The 19578-nt window shown below is 36.6% G+C and overlaps 2 protein-coding genes across 7 annotated transcripts in view; one reads left to right on the top strand and one right to left on the bottom strand.

The window, feature by feature from the left end:
* LOC145663998 (uncharacterized) overlaps positions 1-19578 on the top strand; it is a 167782-nt gene that overhangs the window by 130630 nt on the left and 17574 nt on the right. For 4 of the 6 annotated variants that reach the window (XM_081730283.1, XM_081730286.1, XM_081730288.1 and 1 more), the window contains exon 3: positions 7075-7245. The gene's annotated coding sequence lies outside the window, so the exon portion shown is untranslated. Of the gene's footprint in view, positions 1-3209; positions 3335-7074; positions 7246-19578 lie in introns of those variants that run through there. The other 2 variants (XM_081730285.1, XM_081730284.1) reach the window with 2 other exon arrangements.
* The window catches only part of LOC145663997 (uncharacterized), an 89825-nt gene that overhangs the window by 65840 nt on the left and 4407 nt on the right, over positions 1-19578 (bottom strand). The window lies entirely within an intron of this gene.

Here is a 19578-nt window from a genome sequence, read left to right as displayed (position 1 = left end):
TTCTTAGCTATTAGGAATTAGCGTTCCTCACACACTGAGATGATTTTGTATTATAAGTAGATTTGTACACCAATATTGAACATTTTTAGCTTAAAAATAAAAGATTTACTAAGTGAGACGATGATGATGATACTAATGAATGAAATGGTGGAATTAAGGATGTGAAAGGAAACGGAAGAACCCCGAGAAAAACTACGCAGACGGTATTCGTCCACCATAAGGTCCATTTGGCTCGAGATGGAATCGAACCAGGGACCCCAAGCACAGAGGTGAACATTCGCTCATTTTTATTTTATTTTCATCTTAAGCTTGGTGCATAATGATGGGATGTTAAACTAAAAAATAAGTCGCCGATTGTTCAAAATCATATGTTAGAGGATATGCGGGGTTTATAATGAATTCACGACCTTCATAAAGGCGTTTACCTATTCAAATACTGATAAACGTGTTGCACTCTGTTTTGCAAATATACTTGACAGTAGACAGAAAATTTCAGCTAATTATATATATATATATATATATATATATATATATATATATATATATATATATATATATATATATATATATATATATATATATATATATATATTCAGCAGAAAATTCATCACCACAAAATTACTGCACTGAAGTTAACTGGACTCCCGTCATCTTGAGTAACACAGATCATGAGAACAGTTGTTACTTGTAGTTTCCGCCACATACTATTATCTACTTTGAAATAGTTATTGAACTGAATAGCTTTCACAGAGCTCCCTCGTGGCTATGTGGATAGCGTATCTCGGTTCGATTTCCGGTAGGAGCTCATGTGGTTTGGATTCCACGTTAAGCTGTAGTTTTACGTCTCATATAGTCTCACTGCTCAAAGAAACGCTAAATTCAAATCAAACTAAACCATATCAATTCATGCTGCACATCCGGAAAAATCGAAATTTTTACTGGATACTACTTGTACACCTATTGTATATAATTATTAGAATTTTGTATAACTATTATATACAATTGTGTATATAATTGTGTATAACTATTAGAATTTTGGTGCATATATTATCCTTTCGTAAAAAAATTATTAAAATGAGTTATCTAATTTCGATCCTTGCAGAGGGGCTGTTGCCTTAATACAAACCCCCAAATCCCACTTCCAGCAATAGGTTCCGTATGATATAGCTTCGAAGCTGAAAACTAGCGTTGACCATGAACCAAGAAGAGAGAAAGCTCTTCCAAACCCTACGGAAAATGGACGTTAAACTCCGTTAATTTCAATCATCACCAGTAATAATAACATAAACCTTATTAATTTATTACATTTTATTATTTATTTATTTATTTATTTGAATTGACGCACAGTCGGACTAAGGAAAATAGTCATGGATTTTTTTTTCTTTTAATGAACTAAAAGCTGTCGTGTTATTTCATCCGTGCTATTTTAACATGTCAATCCTGTGACATATGTCATGTCTCGCTTCGGTGAATTTTCTGCAATTTTGTGTGTCGATTCTGCTGTGGTTTAAAAAGAATTACATAATAGAAATTTTTACAAGTGTCAATTTAGAACGATAGTAGCAAGAATATATTAATATATACACAATTGAACACAATTAATAAAGATAGCAGAACTATTTGCGGCCTTCAAATTCAAGTTAGAAACTTCCGTTTCTGAGTATTATAGGCGTATATGAGGTGACCATGGAAAAATTACTAACTTCACAGAACTTGAAATCACAGACTACCGACCTGTATCCTATATTCATCTAAACATTTCAAAGTATTTCTTGCACTAGGCCTATCTTTAAAGTGGTTATAGCAGTAATTTGTATAGAAAATTTCTCTATTGTAGCAGTGTATTTCGTTTACAAGCATACACGAGTGAGTTTGTGACGAAAACCTGTTATTACATCTTCTGCAAAGCACAACAATAATTTTTGCACAAGTAAAATTTTTCTTTAGGTCACGATAAGCTGTTTTAAAAAAATATTGAATCAGTAAAGTGCATTGGTGTTTGGAGGATTGTTAATTTTTCATAGCAGATTGAATATGTAAACCCACAATATGTCGGGGTAAAATTTCTTGAAATATATCTGCTCGAATTAAATTTTGTGTGTCGGAATTGTGGAAAACAGATGTAATATTGTTGGTGTGCGATCGGTAGTTGTTCCATGCACAGCAGAGGCCAACGAAGTTACTTGCTTCCTTTCTTTCTCTTCCTTTCTATCTATTTTTCTTTTTTTTTTAAATTGGTTTGAAGATTTGCCATCTCATCTTTGACCAACTTTTATTTGAACCATTATTTCCTATAAGTAATTCTTAAGTACGAAATGAAATACAAGTTTTATGCAATGACAATATAATGAATATATATAAACGTAAGTCATCCGGAAACATTTTTAAGAATAGGGTTCACTCCTTACCTCTAACTAGAACTACTCTCACCCCAACCCCAAGGAATAGGAAATAATTGTTAACTCCCAAATAAAACAGGCACTGTGTTTCGCGAAAATCAGAGGATATTTACAAAATTTATCTTGGAACATGTTTTTATTTTTAGTACCATAATTTATAGTCGCTAAAAAGAATAAATTGGAAAGAAAGGTAGTGGATAATCGATAAACAGTCCGTTTGATATTAACGCTTTAAAGAGGACTGAGATCCATTCGTCATTTTTCATTATTATCCATCATTTTTCATCTAATTTTACATTGAAACTAGCCTTTGGTTAGCTGGGGGCTCTGCCCCCAGACCACCACGCTTCCTCGGCCTACGGCCTCGTATCAGCCTTTGCATCAACAGTGAATTTTGTGCATTTTCTGTTCAATATTTTCTGAATTTGCCCAGCTGGGGGCTTCGCCCCCACGCCCCCACCTTTGCTAGGCCTATGGCCTCGGACCTCTTAGACTGATAATTCTACAGAATTTCAATTTATTTTTCTATTTCAACTACATAAAAGATAAGATTCTGTATCCAAAGAAAACGCCTATTTAAATACCATGGGAATTTCTTCATCCCCCTTTAGAATCCTTAAAAATTAAAAATATTCACTTTTGGCAATTTTCCTATCGGTTAGTCCCGGTAAACTACAATCACGCCGAATTTCAACTTTCCACGTCAACCAGAAGTACCCCCTTAATTTGTCAGTTCATGGTGGGACCTAGGTGGGATATAGTGGGACCTAGGTCTTCACCTAGAGATATAAAACCCCAATTGATGTTAAGAAAGAAAATAAAGAGATTTCACATTACATTATATTGCATTTCGTGTATCTTTCCTTCATGATTACATTCGTGGTTGATTGGTCAATGGTGTGAAACTGAAGAACAATCTAAATTTGTAGGCACTGGTATCATTTGATACTTTCAAAAGTAATTATTTGTAAACTAGAACTATAAATACAAACGTTGCTGTTCGCAGCCCGATTTTCGGAAGATTCGATTCGGTACTGGTCAAGTTCAGCCACACCACATTTTCCAAAATTTACAGGCAAAATTCAATACTATGCATGGGAAAAGATATTAATTTCTTTATGCTGCAGAATTACATAATAAGAAATATGCCGTACAGTTGTATTTTTATGTTTACAAGTTTAGAATTTCTTGTGTAAAATCATTACAAGTACTTTACAACAGTCAAAATAAGTGAATGCATATCAAAGATGACTATTAGATATTTTCCGCCGGTAGAATATTTCTGCATAGTGTACGAAAGCTGTATTTTATGTTTAGAAGCATAACGTTACTAACCCTTAAATACTACGCATGTTTTTTACAACATTAGTACTAAACGGAGTCTGTCAGACTCCGAACAATAGATTGCGGACAAACTAAAAACACGATGTTAATTTTCGCACACACACTAAATATAACCAAGAAATTAGAGGAAGCGACAATCGGGAGAGGCGGTAGAACGGTATGTTATGGCGGAAAGCGGAATCTGACAGACTTCACGTAGTACTTACGGGCTAATGTGAAACCATTACAAGTGCTATACGAACTCGTATCACTACGAGAACTCACGTGCTTCCACTACATTTGCTTACGAACATACAGTCGTTGACGCGCCTGCTCACTTCGAACCCTTCCTCGCACTACTGCACGGACCCACCAACCGCGCCCGCCCTGACTCGATTAGATAGCATTCGTTCTTTTCAGTAGCCACCTAGCACAGTCTGGTTTGCGTTTTTTGCACTCAAGTATTTACAGCAATATCCGGACATTATATTTATTGGGAAATCCGGAAAAATTGTAATTTCTTAACTGTTACTTAGGGTGGCCCGTTGAATTTCATCTATACTTTAGGCTCGAACGGATGAATACTCACAAGAAGGAAAACATGTGTAATGTTAGCACCCCGGAAACAAACAGTGATGTCTGTTTATCTGCAAGACTGTAAACATCCGCAAGAGCAGGGCAAAGTAGAGTACATGCCACAACTGTAGAGCGTCCATAAAGTCCGACCCAGGGCCATTTTTGCGGAAAAAGATTGGGTGCATGGAAAATTGACAAACACGTATCCCATTATTTTTAGGGAAACACATTTTGAACGAAAAAGTTGTGTCCCAGGGCCTCCCGGAGGGTCCCAGACAGGGTTCAACCAAAAGTTTCAAATGGTAAGAGGTGTCAAGTAGCACATCGTTCGAAAGGTATTATGAAAAAAAAAAAAAAAAAAAGAACAAGACGAAGCAAGTCCCGGGTTTCTATGCTCAGCCTGCACAAAATGGTAGGCAGTCAAAATGTCAGTACAGTTGACATTGAAGTCTGTGACCACCATTTTACATAGGGTGCGCATACAGACTCGGGACTTGTTGCAGCTTGTTTCTTTCACAATTCTTTACAAACGATATACTACTCGAGCCGCCCCCCCCCACCCGATAACTTTTGAAAATTATGATTTGGACCCTGGGGCAAAACTTTTTCATACAAAATATGCACCCCGAAAAATAATGGGATACATGTGTGCCGGTTTTTCCATACACGCAACCGTTTCCGAAAAAATGGCTCGGGGCCAGACTTTATAGACGCTCTGTAGTTATTGCACTTGCTCTACTTTGCCCTATTCTTGCGGACGTTTACAGCATCTTGCAGAAAAACGGACATCACTGTTTGCTTCCGGGGTGCTAACATTACATATGCGTTCGTTTTGTGCGTATCCACCCGTTCGAGCCCAAGTACTTTCCTTGTAAGTAGGATATTCTCATGTCACCCAGTGTAAATCTTTTTGGAGGACAATAAAAAGGAAATTAGTGAAAGAATTATAATTTTTCAACAAGTATTTCGAGTGGTGTGCCTAAACTTGAACTGTACGTTCGATTCTTCGAAGTACATATAAAAACCTATAAGATGTTCTTACTCATCGACTGCAGTAGTAGTTAATAAAGTTGTGCAATGTAAACAATAGCACCAGTCAATAAGTTTAAAGTTTTTGCCTGCCACATGGTCGAAAACAGTTCATCTTAACCAAATCGATCTTCCTCAACACAAAAATGACAATAATTAGTTCGTAATGCTTAAGATTTTCATGTGATAGAAGCGTCTTGGATTGTGGCAAAGATAACAAAATAGTACACTGACTTAGCAAAATTCATGGGATAGCCACCTAATATCTGGTTGGGCCGTTCTGGCCTTGCAGAGCGCAGTGACATGCGTGGAACTGAATCTGCAAGTCCCTGGCACACTTTTGGAGGCAGTTGACACTACGAAGCCTGCAAAGCGTCGGGCAGTTGCGACCTGCTCGTGGGTTGAGGATCAAATGCAGGGAATCTGAGTTTAACGGCATATGAGATATGCTCGATGGGGTTCTTATCATCGCTCCGGGGTGGCCAGTTTAGTCGTTGGACCTTCCCTACATGCTCTTCGAACCATTCATGGACGACATTTGAGTTATGTGGCGGTGCAATGTCGTTAGGATATTGAAGGACCATAAATCGGTGGAGACGATCTCCGATCAGCTGACGATCCATCAGACCAGTCAACGTGTCTTCCAGAACAACCAGAGGCCCATTCTATGCTAGGAAAGTGACTGATATCGCACCGCCATGAACCACGCCGTCCTGACACGTGAGATCCATTGTTTCTTGCGGTCCACGTCATACATATGGTGCCTCCCATCGGCGTGGTACCCTGGCTCGTCGGGCTATATGACGGTACGCCACTGTTGTAGTGTCCATCTACGGTGATGCACGCCGGAGTGTCCGACGCGAGGTTAACAGTGATACCCGTATACGGCTTCGACTCTCATGTCCGAGGGTGAGGGTATACGCATATTCCAACAGATTGTTCACTGGGAGACGTTTCTAGCGCGGCCAGTGTCGAATTGAACTGTGATTTGTTGTACTGTTGATCTCTGTTGATCATTTTTCCCAGGTGTCGCCGGTCTCGTCATTGAGTGCGGCGGGATGCCCAGTATGGTGTCTTGTAATTTGCGACGTCTTCATCCACCCACTCGCAGTACACGCTGTACACGGTTGCAGTGAGAAGCCGAATTCCTGCACTACCTCCGAAATCGAATATCCCATGCATCGGGCGCCGACCCTCATACCCCGTTAAACTGCTGTCAACTAACGAAGACGTTGCAATTCACATGAATCACCCACACAGTCGCTTCTCTGTACGTCTCACACACTATTGCAGAAGTTGCGTAGATCTGCAGGGGCATGGAACGTACGTGGCGAATCTGTGACTTGCTATCTCATGAGATTTGCTCAGTGTATATTTTGTTGACACATAATTTTATCAGAAAATGCAATGATTTACAACTAACGTAACCTAGAATATAATAAACTAATGCTACTTTCGTTAAATTAAATTTTGATTTAAATACTTTGCGATGAAATAGGCCTATATTCATTTTTGACAGTTTTGAAGCTTGATTTAGTTTACTAAACGAAAATTGATATCTTGATCTAAATTAAAATTTAGGACTTAATTTCAATTTTTATTTATCGCATTACATAACGTTTTAAAAGGAAACATAAGAAATATTTTTCATAATTATGAAATTTTCTCAGAATTAATGTTTTGCACTAAAATATGAAACTAATGGACAAAGTATTATGACACTAATGAATATTTCTAAAATTTACAGCTCTTTCCTTCTTTTGTGGTGCGTGCCACTTCCTCTGACTAAAAGCCAGCAATAGTCGTCTACCATATGAGGAACCTGTCTACCTTGATACCGCTGCTCAATTTTCTGAATATTCTGATAGAACTTTTCTCCTTGCTCGTCGCTCGCAGCTCCTAATTTCTCGGAGAAAAGGTAAGTCTTTCACGGTGTAGTGTGGGTTCAATTGCCCTACTGTCCCATACGCAAAGAAAACAACAGTATTTTGTAAATAACTCTACAGACTTAGTAATATCGCAATGATCTTTAAATTCTCATAAATTTGTCATCAGTAATTGTTATCATCAGTCATAACTAATGTCTACGGGATGTATTACTGATATTGATGATTTAGTGTTCCGGTTGTGTAACAATACGTCTTCAAGGCTTAGTTTTGAAGAGTCGATAAACAACCTCCATTTTTTGATGGGTGTGTTGAAAGCCAGTTCCTCCATCAAACCATTTATACCGATAAAAAAAAATACAGGGGGAATTTTCCATAACATAATAACCAGAAAATTGTTCACTACTACTCCTGAAAATTAAAATTCTGATGTTTGAACCCAGCAAATTTTATTGCTTCATTCTTGATCGAAGCAACCGAGCATAATACTTAGTGAGACTTACTAGTCAGATGCTCCATCAAGTCGTTCACTTTGGTTTGATTAATTAGGAAGAGTTTATTTTTAGGTTCTAGGTTATTCATCTATTTGTTCTGCTGGAGATGACTCTTCTAGTTTTGAAGATGGGTTAGGATTGGAAGTTCAGGTTCATGCAACAAGAGTTTTATAGCGGATGGAATATAAAGATACTCACAATTAAATTTAGTTCTTTTCGAATGCTCCTCATTTTTTTTTTTTTTTTTTTTTTTTTTTTTTTTTTTTTTTTTTTTTTTTTTTAGGCAGAAGTAACAGTCTTCTGCATGGTTGATGGTTCACGCCAGACTGTTGGTACTGTCAAGGCCATAGCTTGAATTTCATCCACTTAATAAAATAAGAATAACAAATTGTGCAGGACATATGAGGAGCCCACACTTTGTCTTCATCACCAACACGACATCCGAAATAGTTGTGATAAGCTTGTTTTAACGTTTCTCTTAAAGACCGACGCTGACTTTTCACAGGCCACACACGTAGTAAAAGTTGTTTGGCATTTTGCACAAGCGCGACGAAATCCTGTAGGATTTATCATTGAGGAATAATAACCGAAAAACGGGATGTCCATAAACTTAACCATGGAAAAGCATTTGGCACACGAATTCTCATTGTAAACAATGGAAAATAGAATTTTCTGCATTAGAAATAGGGTGAAGCCCTTTCCGTTTTGTTCTGCGAACACAATTTTTTAAAGCCATTATGCTTTCCATTGATATACCAAATTCAACTATTTGTATATTGTATTCGTTCACAAAAACAATTGATACACTAAAAAATTCTATGAATAATCAATAAGGGTCGATCACTTTGCTCCAAATTTGCAAATATTGCATACCTAGTCTTAAAATTTTACCATTGTATAGATTCACTTTTCTCAAAACTTTATTGTGCCATAACTTCATTACTTATGATCATTGACACCTACAATTTTGAAATGAAAAAATGTAATTTTTGAGTTTTACGTCCCACGCTTATGCCGGTTAGGCTAAAGGAGACGGTGATGATGAGTAATGAATAAAATAGTGGAATGAAGAAAGTGGAAGGAAACGGGAGAACCCCGGGAAAACCCACGCACACGGTGTTTGTCCACCACAAAGTTCACTTGGCGGGAGCAGAGTTTGAACCCGAGACCCCTAGCACCAGAGGTGAACGCTCTACCACTGAGCCACCGCGGCCCCTCCTACAATTTTGGAACACGGTACATCTTCAGAGGGCTATCTCAAATTGCTATCGGATTATGCAAAATCTACTTTACAGTTGGGAGACATTCCTCGTAGATACTAGTACTTCAGGATCTGCCAAGTCTCAGTGTGTAGTTTGTGTACCAAAAAGTGTATTTACAGAGGTAATGTTCTTTTGACAGTTTTACTGCTGATAAGAAAAGTTGGTTTAGTTTGTGATTCAACTATATTTTGTAAGAATTAAAAAGAAGTTCCATTTAATGGTTATCAACATAATCTACAAAAATCTTTTTATGCTAAAATGGTGTTTGCCAAGATTACATTATTTTTAAGCTGATATAATAAATGTATCTATTATCCTAATGTGTTGATGATAAATGTATCCATGTGTGTCAATTATCAGTTATGCAATATTATAAAAATAATTAAAATATTTTTTTAATTTACTATTTCCTTCCCAAGTTTATCGTCGATATAACACACTGGTATTTACAATATTATTTAACGTAAACCACTTACCTTGGTACAAAAAAAGTAATTACTAGTTAGTAATGATAGATAAAAGCAAAAACATATGTTATATGTGTGATCTTAGAGATATTTCAAGAAAGTATTGTTAAAAAAAAAAAAAAAAAAAAAAAAGAGTATTCCCGGACCTTCAATCAAATATGTCTTTTATGATGGACGGATGTATCTTTTTTATCAGTAAAAATGATTCATATCTGTGATTGTTGTAGACAATACTTGTGTCATGTCTGAAAACTCTCGGAGTACGTGCAAATGCATGTTGCTTAGAAGTAAATAAAATTCCCTGCAGTGACATTCATGAAGGTTATGGGCTCTTAACTTTTAACTCTTGTCAATAACGCGTTTTTTGTTCTTTTTTCAAATGTTCAAGAAATAATGACTTGAGAAATAAACTTTTATTAACTTTCCAACGCGTCATTTTCGTGGAATATAATATTGAGACATACGCACTGTACGTACATTGATATTATCTTCTATATTTGTATGATTGCTAAAAGAAGAGTTTTCCCAGAAACTGGAGTGTTTTCCTTTTATCAATTATAGCCTGTCAATTGAATAGTTGGCAACAAACACTAATATGGCAAATATTTTAGACTTTGAAACTGTATTCTAATTTCGCTTTATGTCACACTGTACTATATTCACGAAGAAATTAAATGTCGACTAAAAGTACAAAATTCGTGTTATTAGTTCAAAATCTTCTGTCGCCGGGAATTCTGGCGAGGAATTTGAAGCTTAAAATATATAAAACGATAATCATGCCTGTTGTCCTGTATGGTTGTGAAACATGGTCGCTTACTCTGAGGGAAGAACATAGACTGAAAGTATTTGAGAACAAGATCCTGAGACGAATATTCGGACCCAAGAGGAACGGGAATGCGGAATTGCGGAAACTTATAACGTGGAACTACATAATTTGTACGGTTTAACTAACATTGTTAGGGTCATCAAGTCTAGGAGGCTCAGGTGGGCAGGTCACATAGCTAGAATGAAAGAAAGTAGGAACGCTTTCAAAATTTTAACTGGAAATTCAATCGGAAAATGACCATTAGGAAGACCTAAGCGCAGAAGGGAGGACAATATTAGAATCGGCCTCACAAAATTACGAATACAAAGTAGAAACTATCCAGTTGACTAAGGATAGAAGTGAGTGGAGAGCTTTTGTAAACGCGCCATGGAACCTTCGGGTTCCATAGGCCATAGAGTTAGTTAGCTTTCAGTTACACTATACCTATATATGTATTTTAGTGGAATTTGGAAGCTTTATAGAACGGTCACGTCCATTCTATTATGTTTAGCAAAAATTAGTTGTGTCTCAGGTTTAATCTCAATATTTAAACCGGAAGTAGAAATCTGCTACCACTGTCGATTTCAATATTAATCCAAACGTCAAGAAAATACTTTTAAAATATATACATGAATTTAGTAACCGAGAGATATGTTCAACCTCAGCTCTCTTGCTTGTACTAAAATCGGAAGTAGATCAAATCTGCTAAAAATGGCTTCGTCAAGCATGACGTATTTCCGCCAGTACGTCCGGCACTATTTGTTTCCGGTGTGTTTCAAACATATGGGATACACATGGAAATTATGGGCATTGGCTACTACATAATGAAAGAGAGAATTGCAATTTTTGTTTAAATTTCCCAAAGAAGGAACTTTTTAAAGAGCAAATGGATCAAAGATAAAGTAGGTATAGAAACGTACTTACATGAAAATACAGTGGAATACACATCGGCCTGTGCTTTGTCTACCTAGCAGTCATTATTGTTTGGAACCCTCTACTTACGTTAACAGTAGCGACGCAATTAGACTAGTTTTCGCCCGGGGCAGGAACTCGCCTTAGCGCCCCCGCGCCTGACTAACCAAAGCAAAACGCTCCCCGACTACACTTGATATTGGCATCACACAGTAAATCTATTTTTTCTTCAAGTTATAAAGCTTGATTTCAAAATTGCAGTACATAATTTAATTTTTAGTACAAGATAAAATAACAAACTAATTAGTATTTGTTTGCCAAATAATCTAAAAGTAGTATGCCTGACATATTCTTATAGTCTTGTCTAACAACTGCAAATTACAATGTTTATTTTTATTTATTTATTTATTTTTCAAATATATCGGGATGTGCATAGTTGTAGAATCAGTGTTTGAAGTGAAAAAAAAAGCAGAGGCGATATGTTTTATTACGATTTTAACTCAACATACCGGCTATTTAAATATTGTCTTGATCACAGAAAAACCAGAGACGGTATGTCCTCATTACTGAAAAACCAGAGGTGGTTATGGTATACCACCGCATACCGTCTCACTTCGACCACTGTGTAGAATAAACCAACAGTCTGTTGCTTTATGACAAATAGTCAAGCTGTTGTCTCGAGTAGGACATTTTGCAATTTTTTAAAATCGATGTAAGTTAAATGAAAACACAAAAAGCTGGAACTAAAATTTAACTTTGCGGGCTCTTTTGGCTAAAACGGCTTTTACAATGTCCTCAAAACATAGCTTTGAAACTAACGTATGCTCTTTGGGGTCTAGGAAGATTCGGTGTAAGAAATTTCGGTGTAGGAAGATTCGGTGTAAGAAAACTCGGTGTGGGGAAAGTTCGGTGTAAGGTGGATTCGGTGCAATACATATTGTATTTTATCTCTTACGATAACTTACAAAACTTCATATTGTGCAAACGAAAACGCCATAAAATGCACCAAATAAAATGTTCTTACGTATTTCAAGAAAAGAAAATTTATTTTTTGCATTAGGTCCGATATCTTTTACACGTCTTTTATGGGGGATTACTATAATTTGTTTTCACCCAATCAATCCGACATTTTTGTCAGAAATAAAACAATCATTACCATAAATTCAGAGAATAGTTATAAAAACAGAATTTATCGAAACAACTATAAACACCTTCTATATAGTACACAATAGAGCACATATAAATATGCAAGATGCAAAAATATGTTAATCAAAAAAGGTTTAGTGGGATGAGCAATATGAAGTGGGATGGTTTTATCAGATAATAGTTGTAGCAATAGTATGACCAACGAGCGGGAAGGAAGGGAACTTGAATTATGCTGGGTTTACAAAACGGAGCGCCAGGTGAACGAGATTGGCAATCACTGACCTACAGTAATTCTAATGATATTGGCCAATTTGTGGAAAATCCGATCACTATCTGAAAGAATGCTCTCCTTGACCTTGAGCTAAAGAAATTGCAAAATTTTCGTAGATTTCTTTCAGATACAGAAATCATATTTTGCTTATTCTTACATGTCACATCCTCATCATGTGCATGATAATAGTATCAATAAGTTATATGAGTTAGTATTAATTAGTTTTATAAATGCGTAGGTATCAATAAAAATGAATAAGAACATGCCACTTCTGTTTTGGCAAATACTCATATAGCATTTTCTTGACCTATATTTCTAAAGTGCTGTTAACTAGGTAAGTATGAGGTTTTGATTGATCAAATCAAGTGAAATAGCTATCTCAAAAGTCCCCATTTTGAGAAAATGTCAAAATATGCTTATCAATAAGCCTACTTATAGCCTATCGCGATCTAATGATAATATATTCACCACTAAAACCTGATTTTTTAAAGATTATTATTATCATCTTTGCTAAGTCCTCGATTGTCAAAACAAAACAAAGGTTAAAAGTTGTATGGCGACTAGACATCATTCTCTATATGGCCACTTAAGATATTTTGTAGCCCTCCCTTGGAGACGCTAACGAAATGTGATTCTGGTTGCATACATAGTAAGCAGGATTATAACGCCAAATTTATCTTTATCGGAGCGATTGATGGAAGATAAGAGAAGCAAATCACAATTTAAGCTGTAACGTAAATGAAATTAAATTGTCAATGTTTTAATACTGTGTAGCGAAACAATACATAACAAAAACAGCCATAGCACTGGAGTATGTCTGTGTCAGGGGCGCACCCACAGGGAGATTCCACAGGAACTGGACTCTCCCCCCCAAAAAAATCCTAATTCAACATAACGTTACATTTGTACACTTTCTCAATAAAACAATACTTGTTTAACAGGGAAATAATTGATGTAGCATGAAAATTTGATCTTACACTTCATCTGTATTCTTTCCCTTATAAAAACAATCTAAAAATGAAATGAAATTAAATCTTTGAGTTTTACGTCCCACGATTATGCTGCTGATGAGAAGTGAATGAAATGGAGGAATAAAGAAAGTGGGAGGAAACAGAAGAACCCCGAGGAAACCCACGCACACGGTGTTTGTCCATCACAAAATTCACTTGGCGCGGGTTGGGATCAAATCAGGGACCCCATGCACCAGAGGTGAACGCTCGTACCACTGAGTCACTGCACCTCCCCCCAAAAAAATCTAGTTCTATAATTTTTTCTGCAAATATAGGTTACTTACCATCTTTTCGGGTGCGGAATAATACCCGCTCAATATTACATAGACATAATGACTTGTAGTATTGGGCTTCCCTCCCCCCTAAAAAGCTTGAATTCCTCCCAACAAAAATTTCTGGATACGCGGCTGCTCTGTGTATTAGTTATTTTTGGATCAAAAGATCCAATATGTTTCAGGCAAAATTTTTCTTGTAGCTGCCTTATATTTGCAGAACTACATATAGTATAGCCAAACCCAAAATATCAATTAACTTAGCATGATGAGCTTATTCCGTAAAAAAAAAAAAAAAAAAAAAAAAAAAAAAAAAAAAAAAAAAATACGAAAACTCGATTTAGGGACCGTTCAAAAATTTTGTGATCCGTGATCCAAAAATGCATCAAAAGATGAAATATATCTCAATCAAAAATTTTCTTGTAGACTTTATACCTGGAGAACTACATATATTGTAGCCAAACCCAAACTATCACTTAACTCATTATGATGTGCTTATTCCGTAAAAAATACGAAAACTCGATTTAGGTGCCGTTCAAAAATTTTGTGGCCCCTGATCCAAAAACTAATTCTTGACCAAGATCACAATCTTTTTCAATCCATTTTTTATCATTCCTAAAATTCTTGTTTCACTAAAGAAAACCCTTTCTTCTTTCCAGTAAGTAAAGGGGGTAAATGATTTAAGGAAATTTAAGGAGAATAGACAATTTGCTTAATAGATACGAACGAAATGAAGGCAACTACCCTAGTTAGTTATGTTTCTGTTTAGCTTTGAACAAACATTTAAAAACAACTTTGAACACTTCTGTTGTAAGTTAAAAGTACATTTTTTTAAAAAAATTTTTACTTCATCTTCCCTGAAATGGAAAGCAAATATTTTTTTTTGACTCTGTACCGATGCGGAGCGGCGCGATAATTCGAATTTGGAGCGTAATAATTCGAATTTTTGAATTAAATTATAAACAGCAATAAATCGAGGATCGCAATGTTTGAAGTATTCCTGTAATTTATAGAGCTTTACACATTAGCGTGTCCTGGTGAAACATGTAGGTACAGCTGAGCACAACTCTAATGCAGCGAAATAAGTGATGAAATTCTAATGATGAAACACAGACAACATTAGGCCTATTTGACATATTTGAAGCTTGGTAGATGCCATCACTGGCAGATTGGTAATTGCTAAAATTTAGTCTAATTTTTGAGGTGATTGTACACACTTTAATAAGATAACAGTAATTTATCTTTATTGAGTTTGGACATGCCGTAAAGCTTTACCCCCTCTCCGAAATAAATTTCTGAGTACGTGCCTGATATACGTTTTCAAGAAATCTTAGCTCTAAACGAAGTCTTCGTGAATCCACTATCACAAATTTGTTTGCCTTCACGTGAAGAATTATTTGTCTGTCATTTTAACCCTATGTGAAACAAATGTGACTTATTTCTGATGTTATAAGCAATTAGGAGTGGCGTTCTGTACATTCTAAGCGTAAAAGTGGTGCAACAATCGTAGGGCGACGAAACTCGGCAAAGCGATTACATCATCCTTCTTTACCACAAAACGGAAAGTAGATAGGGCTGTCGTTTATAGTTCAGCTTCGAAAAAGATGTGGCACGTTAATAACCCTCGATGTCTACGAGCGACCTGCAATGTCTACGATACTCAGCAAGCTGCTATTCAACAGAGCCGATGCCAACTTCTTTCACATCCACCCTATTCTCCAGACTTGGTCCAAGTGACATTTTCTTGTTTCAAAAAGTAAAGGAACACTTGCATGGTTCACTTTACAGCGACGATGATGACTTAACATTGATCGTTTGCATTGTCCAAGTCTGGTTTGACGTTTTTTTTTTTTTTTTTCTGATATTCGACGTCTTACTGATCGACGTACTAAGTGCATTGGACCAAAGGAAGTTACGTAGAAATATGAGTAAGTACACTTTCAAACATTCACTTACTCCTAATATGTTAGACTTATATCTTATTGAACGCCCCTGGTGAGTAAATTGGTATCAGAACCATCTTGGAATGTCCTCTACAAATATTCTCGTATTGTCAAAGTAGTAAATGTGTGGTTTGATGGGGAAATATTAATTTTCTCTCTTCATTTTTTAAGCATTCAGTTATGGCGGTCAAGATACTCACCAATGTCATAAACTGTGTTGTTCAAGTGCACTCAGCTCATAATTAAAAACAATAGTTTTCGAAGACAAGAAACACCAATTCTGAATGAGCTCGCGTTGATTGATGTAATTTTACAGAACAAAGGCGTGATAAACAATTCTTTATTCACCGTTATTTATTACATGCATTACAAATTGTGAACAGAATAGCAAATTCGGATCCCCAGCAAACGAGCAATCATTGTTTGCATCATAATTATATGTTGTGAAATGTTCTGAGTTGTAACTTGTCAGGCGTAACCTGATATGCATGAAAAATTGCGTTGTACCTAAACGTTACATATATTATGTGTACGGTTTGTGCTTTACCAATACAGACAGGTGATTTTTCACACCAATTCACATCAGAAAATAACATGACTACAATGGAATTATTTTAAAAAAAAAATCATTTACGCATTTATAAATTCCAACATCATATTTATTTTATGATTTTGCTTTTTTTTTTAATTTACTTATCTATTTCGTTTGAAATGGAAATTTAAAAGAGGCGGTTAGCAGTGATGATTTCATAGATCTAATTTTTCGCCCTAACGTATATTTGGATAAGCAGGGACTTAAGAAGTACTGTAAAAATACTGGTAGCCCAAGTTGTGCACAATCGAAGAAATGTCCCGCGGGAATTTAGTAGGCCTAGGGGGTGGAACTTGGGCTAGCCTCTAAAATCATTAGTGGGAATTATTGAGTTGATTTTGAGCAGCGAGGCTATATGAGATGGGATCTACTGATTAACGTGGAATCCGAACTACATGAGTTCCCGCCGGGAATCGAACCCAGGTCTCTCAGGCCAAGGCGCTTCCGCTAACCGGTTAGCCACGAAGGACCTCCAGTGGGAGTTGTCTTTAACTTTTTTTTTTTAAGTTGAGAATTATCTCACAGAGAAAAACCTGATCGCCTGTCGTAGGGTAGTGGTTGTAACTCTTGCTTCTGAATCGGAGGGTTCCGAGATCAAAGCTCGAGGCCAGTCATTCTGGTTTTGTTTTGCTTTCCTCAGATATTTTCCTCGGTTTCACAAGGCGAATGTCAGAATAGTATCTTTAAAAATATATTCTGGTTCACTTTCTTCCACTTGCTTTTTCGTTGTTGGTGCTCATTAGTGGTCTAGTGGCTAGTGCACATATCTTTGAAGAAGGAGGTTTAATTTGCGGTAGAAGAACATCGAACGCTCTACGGTGCTTTTGATTTTAAGTTTAGCGTCCCTTTTAGCAGCGAGGCTATATGAGACGTGGATCTACAGCTTACCATACGCTAACAGCTTAGCTACAGTGGTTTTGATTCCAGCGTACACTGTGGGTCTCGTTTTATATAACCTTGCTGCTTACAGAAGATATACGAGGGGAGTCAAAAAGAAAATGAACTGAAAGCGCGTGACTGTTCCTAGGCTAGTAGAGAGTTCTTCCGCTAGTAGACCTTCTCAAACCAGTTACCAAAGCGGCGTCTGCGTAGGAGGTTGATTTTTGTATTTTAGTGCTGTGTTTCTCAACTGTTCTCGTATGCCGTCTACAAAATCGTTATGAGAGATTTAAAGGAACAAAAACTATATTAGAAAATTTGCTTCTTGCTTGGAACGGAAGCTTACCAAATGCTTTAACAGGCCTTCAAGAAGGATGCTATGAGCGCACACAAGTTTTCGTGTGGTTTGAGTGTTGTTGAAGATCATGCTCGTTCTGGACGCTCTTCATCATCTCAAAACAACGTAAACATTTTAAAAATCCGCCAAAATATCAAGAAGGATCGTTGTTTCACGATCGACGAAATTTCAGAACAGACAGGAGTGAGTTGGAGCTCGTGTCAGCGGATTTTCAATGAGGATTTGCAAAAGTTACTCATTGCCGTTGTGTCCAAGAAATTAAAGTACTAATGTAAATTGAATAAATAATTTTACTTACTGTCAAAATCACAACTAACAAGTAAGTTTGTTCCTCGGCTGATCACACAGGATCTGGATATTGGGCTCTCACGAGTAAGTTATCGTTACCTATCCTCCGTATTTGACAAGCCTAGCCCCGTGAAACTTTTCTTTTCTATTCCCGAGAATGAAAAAATCTTAAAGGGAGGAGTTTTGATGATGTGGAGGGTGTAAAAAAGAGCTTAGCAGAGGGGCAATGGACGATACCAAAGTTGAAGAGTTCCTCCAGAAATGCTTCAAACAGTGAGAAAGAAGACCTGGAGAATTGCATCGCATCTAATGGAGATTACTTTGAAGGAGACTGAAAGTATTTTGTAGAAATAAATTTTAAAAAATAATAAATTATTTTTTTAGAACAAAAGTCCGTTTTTGAGGGGATCCCTCCTTGTAAATGCAAAACAATCAAAAGAAAGGAAACGAACAACTGCAAGTGGAAAATCTATATATGTAAAATTGAAAATCACTATGTTTGTGACTCTAAATCTCCTGAAGAGCTCGACCGATCTCGATCAAATTTGTACCATGGATGAGGTTCGAGGCTGGGCTGGTTTTAGGCTATTCACTTTGATGGTAGAACTGAGAGGAGGGGGGGGGGTAAAAATAAATAAAACTTAATAACTCCTGGGTTAAGTTTTGACCAATCTTGATCAAATTTTCAACATAGATGAGGTTCAGGCCTGGGATCGTTTTTATGATTAAAATTTGGTGGAGCAACGTGTCGGAGGAGGAGGAGGGGGAGATATATAAAAATAAATTTATATAAGACTGAAAGTGACTATTTTTGTAACTTAATAACTCTTGAACTATTCAATCAAATTTTCAAGATACATCAGATTCGGATCTGGAAACATTTTTGTAATTTCATTTTAACGGTAGATCCTAGGGGAAGGAGAGGGGAGGGGGACGTATAAATAAAAACTAACAAAACCTAATAACTTTTCAACCACCCAACCAATCTCGATCAAATTTTCAACATATATGAGGGTCGGGCCTTGGGTGTTTTTATCTTTTCACTTTGACGAGCCAATCTAGGGGAGGGGAGGGGGGATATATGTAAAAAAAAATACAATTAAAATGACTGCCTTTGTGACTTCATCATTCTTGAACCACCCTACCGATCTCAATCAAATTTTCAGCATACATGAGTTTAAGGAGAGGGATTACTTTAGGCTATTCACTTTGACGATACAACGTAGGGGGAAGGGGAGAGAAATTTAAAAACGATCACAAATGACCGATATTAGTGCTGAATTCATAGTTTTCGGGGTCGATGAGAGAAACAGTGACACTTCTTTTGCTGTTTCAATCCAAATTCAGCCCTGATGGTTGCGGAGGGTACAACGGATAAACATTTAAAAATGATCTAAAATGGCTAATATTAGTGTCGAATCTATAGTGTTAGGAGTGTCTGAGATTAACAGTGACAATTCTGATGCCGTGTACCGCAGCACGGAGGAGGGAGAGGGGGATCTCTCTATATATAATAATAATCGAAAATGACCAACATTAGTGTCCAATCCATAGTTTTCGGTATCATTCAGATGAACAGTGACATTTCCGATCCGGTTTAAATTCAAAATCAGCCCCGCCACTTGGAAGAAAGGGAGAAAGAGATATATAAAAATGATCGAAAGTA

This window comes from Thermobia domestica, chromosome 11, assembly GCF_964235325.1.
Source record: "Thermobia domestica chromosome 11, izTheDome1.hap1.1, whole genome shotgun sequence".
Taxonomy (NCBI): Eukaryota; Metazoa; Arthropoda; class Insecta; order Zygentoma; family Lepismatidae; genus Thermobia; species Thermobia domestica.
Note: the sequence above shows the minus strand (reverse complement) of the source record. Positions and strands in the feature narration are given on the sequence as shown.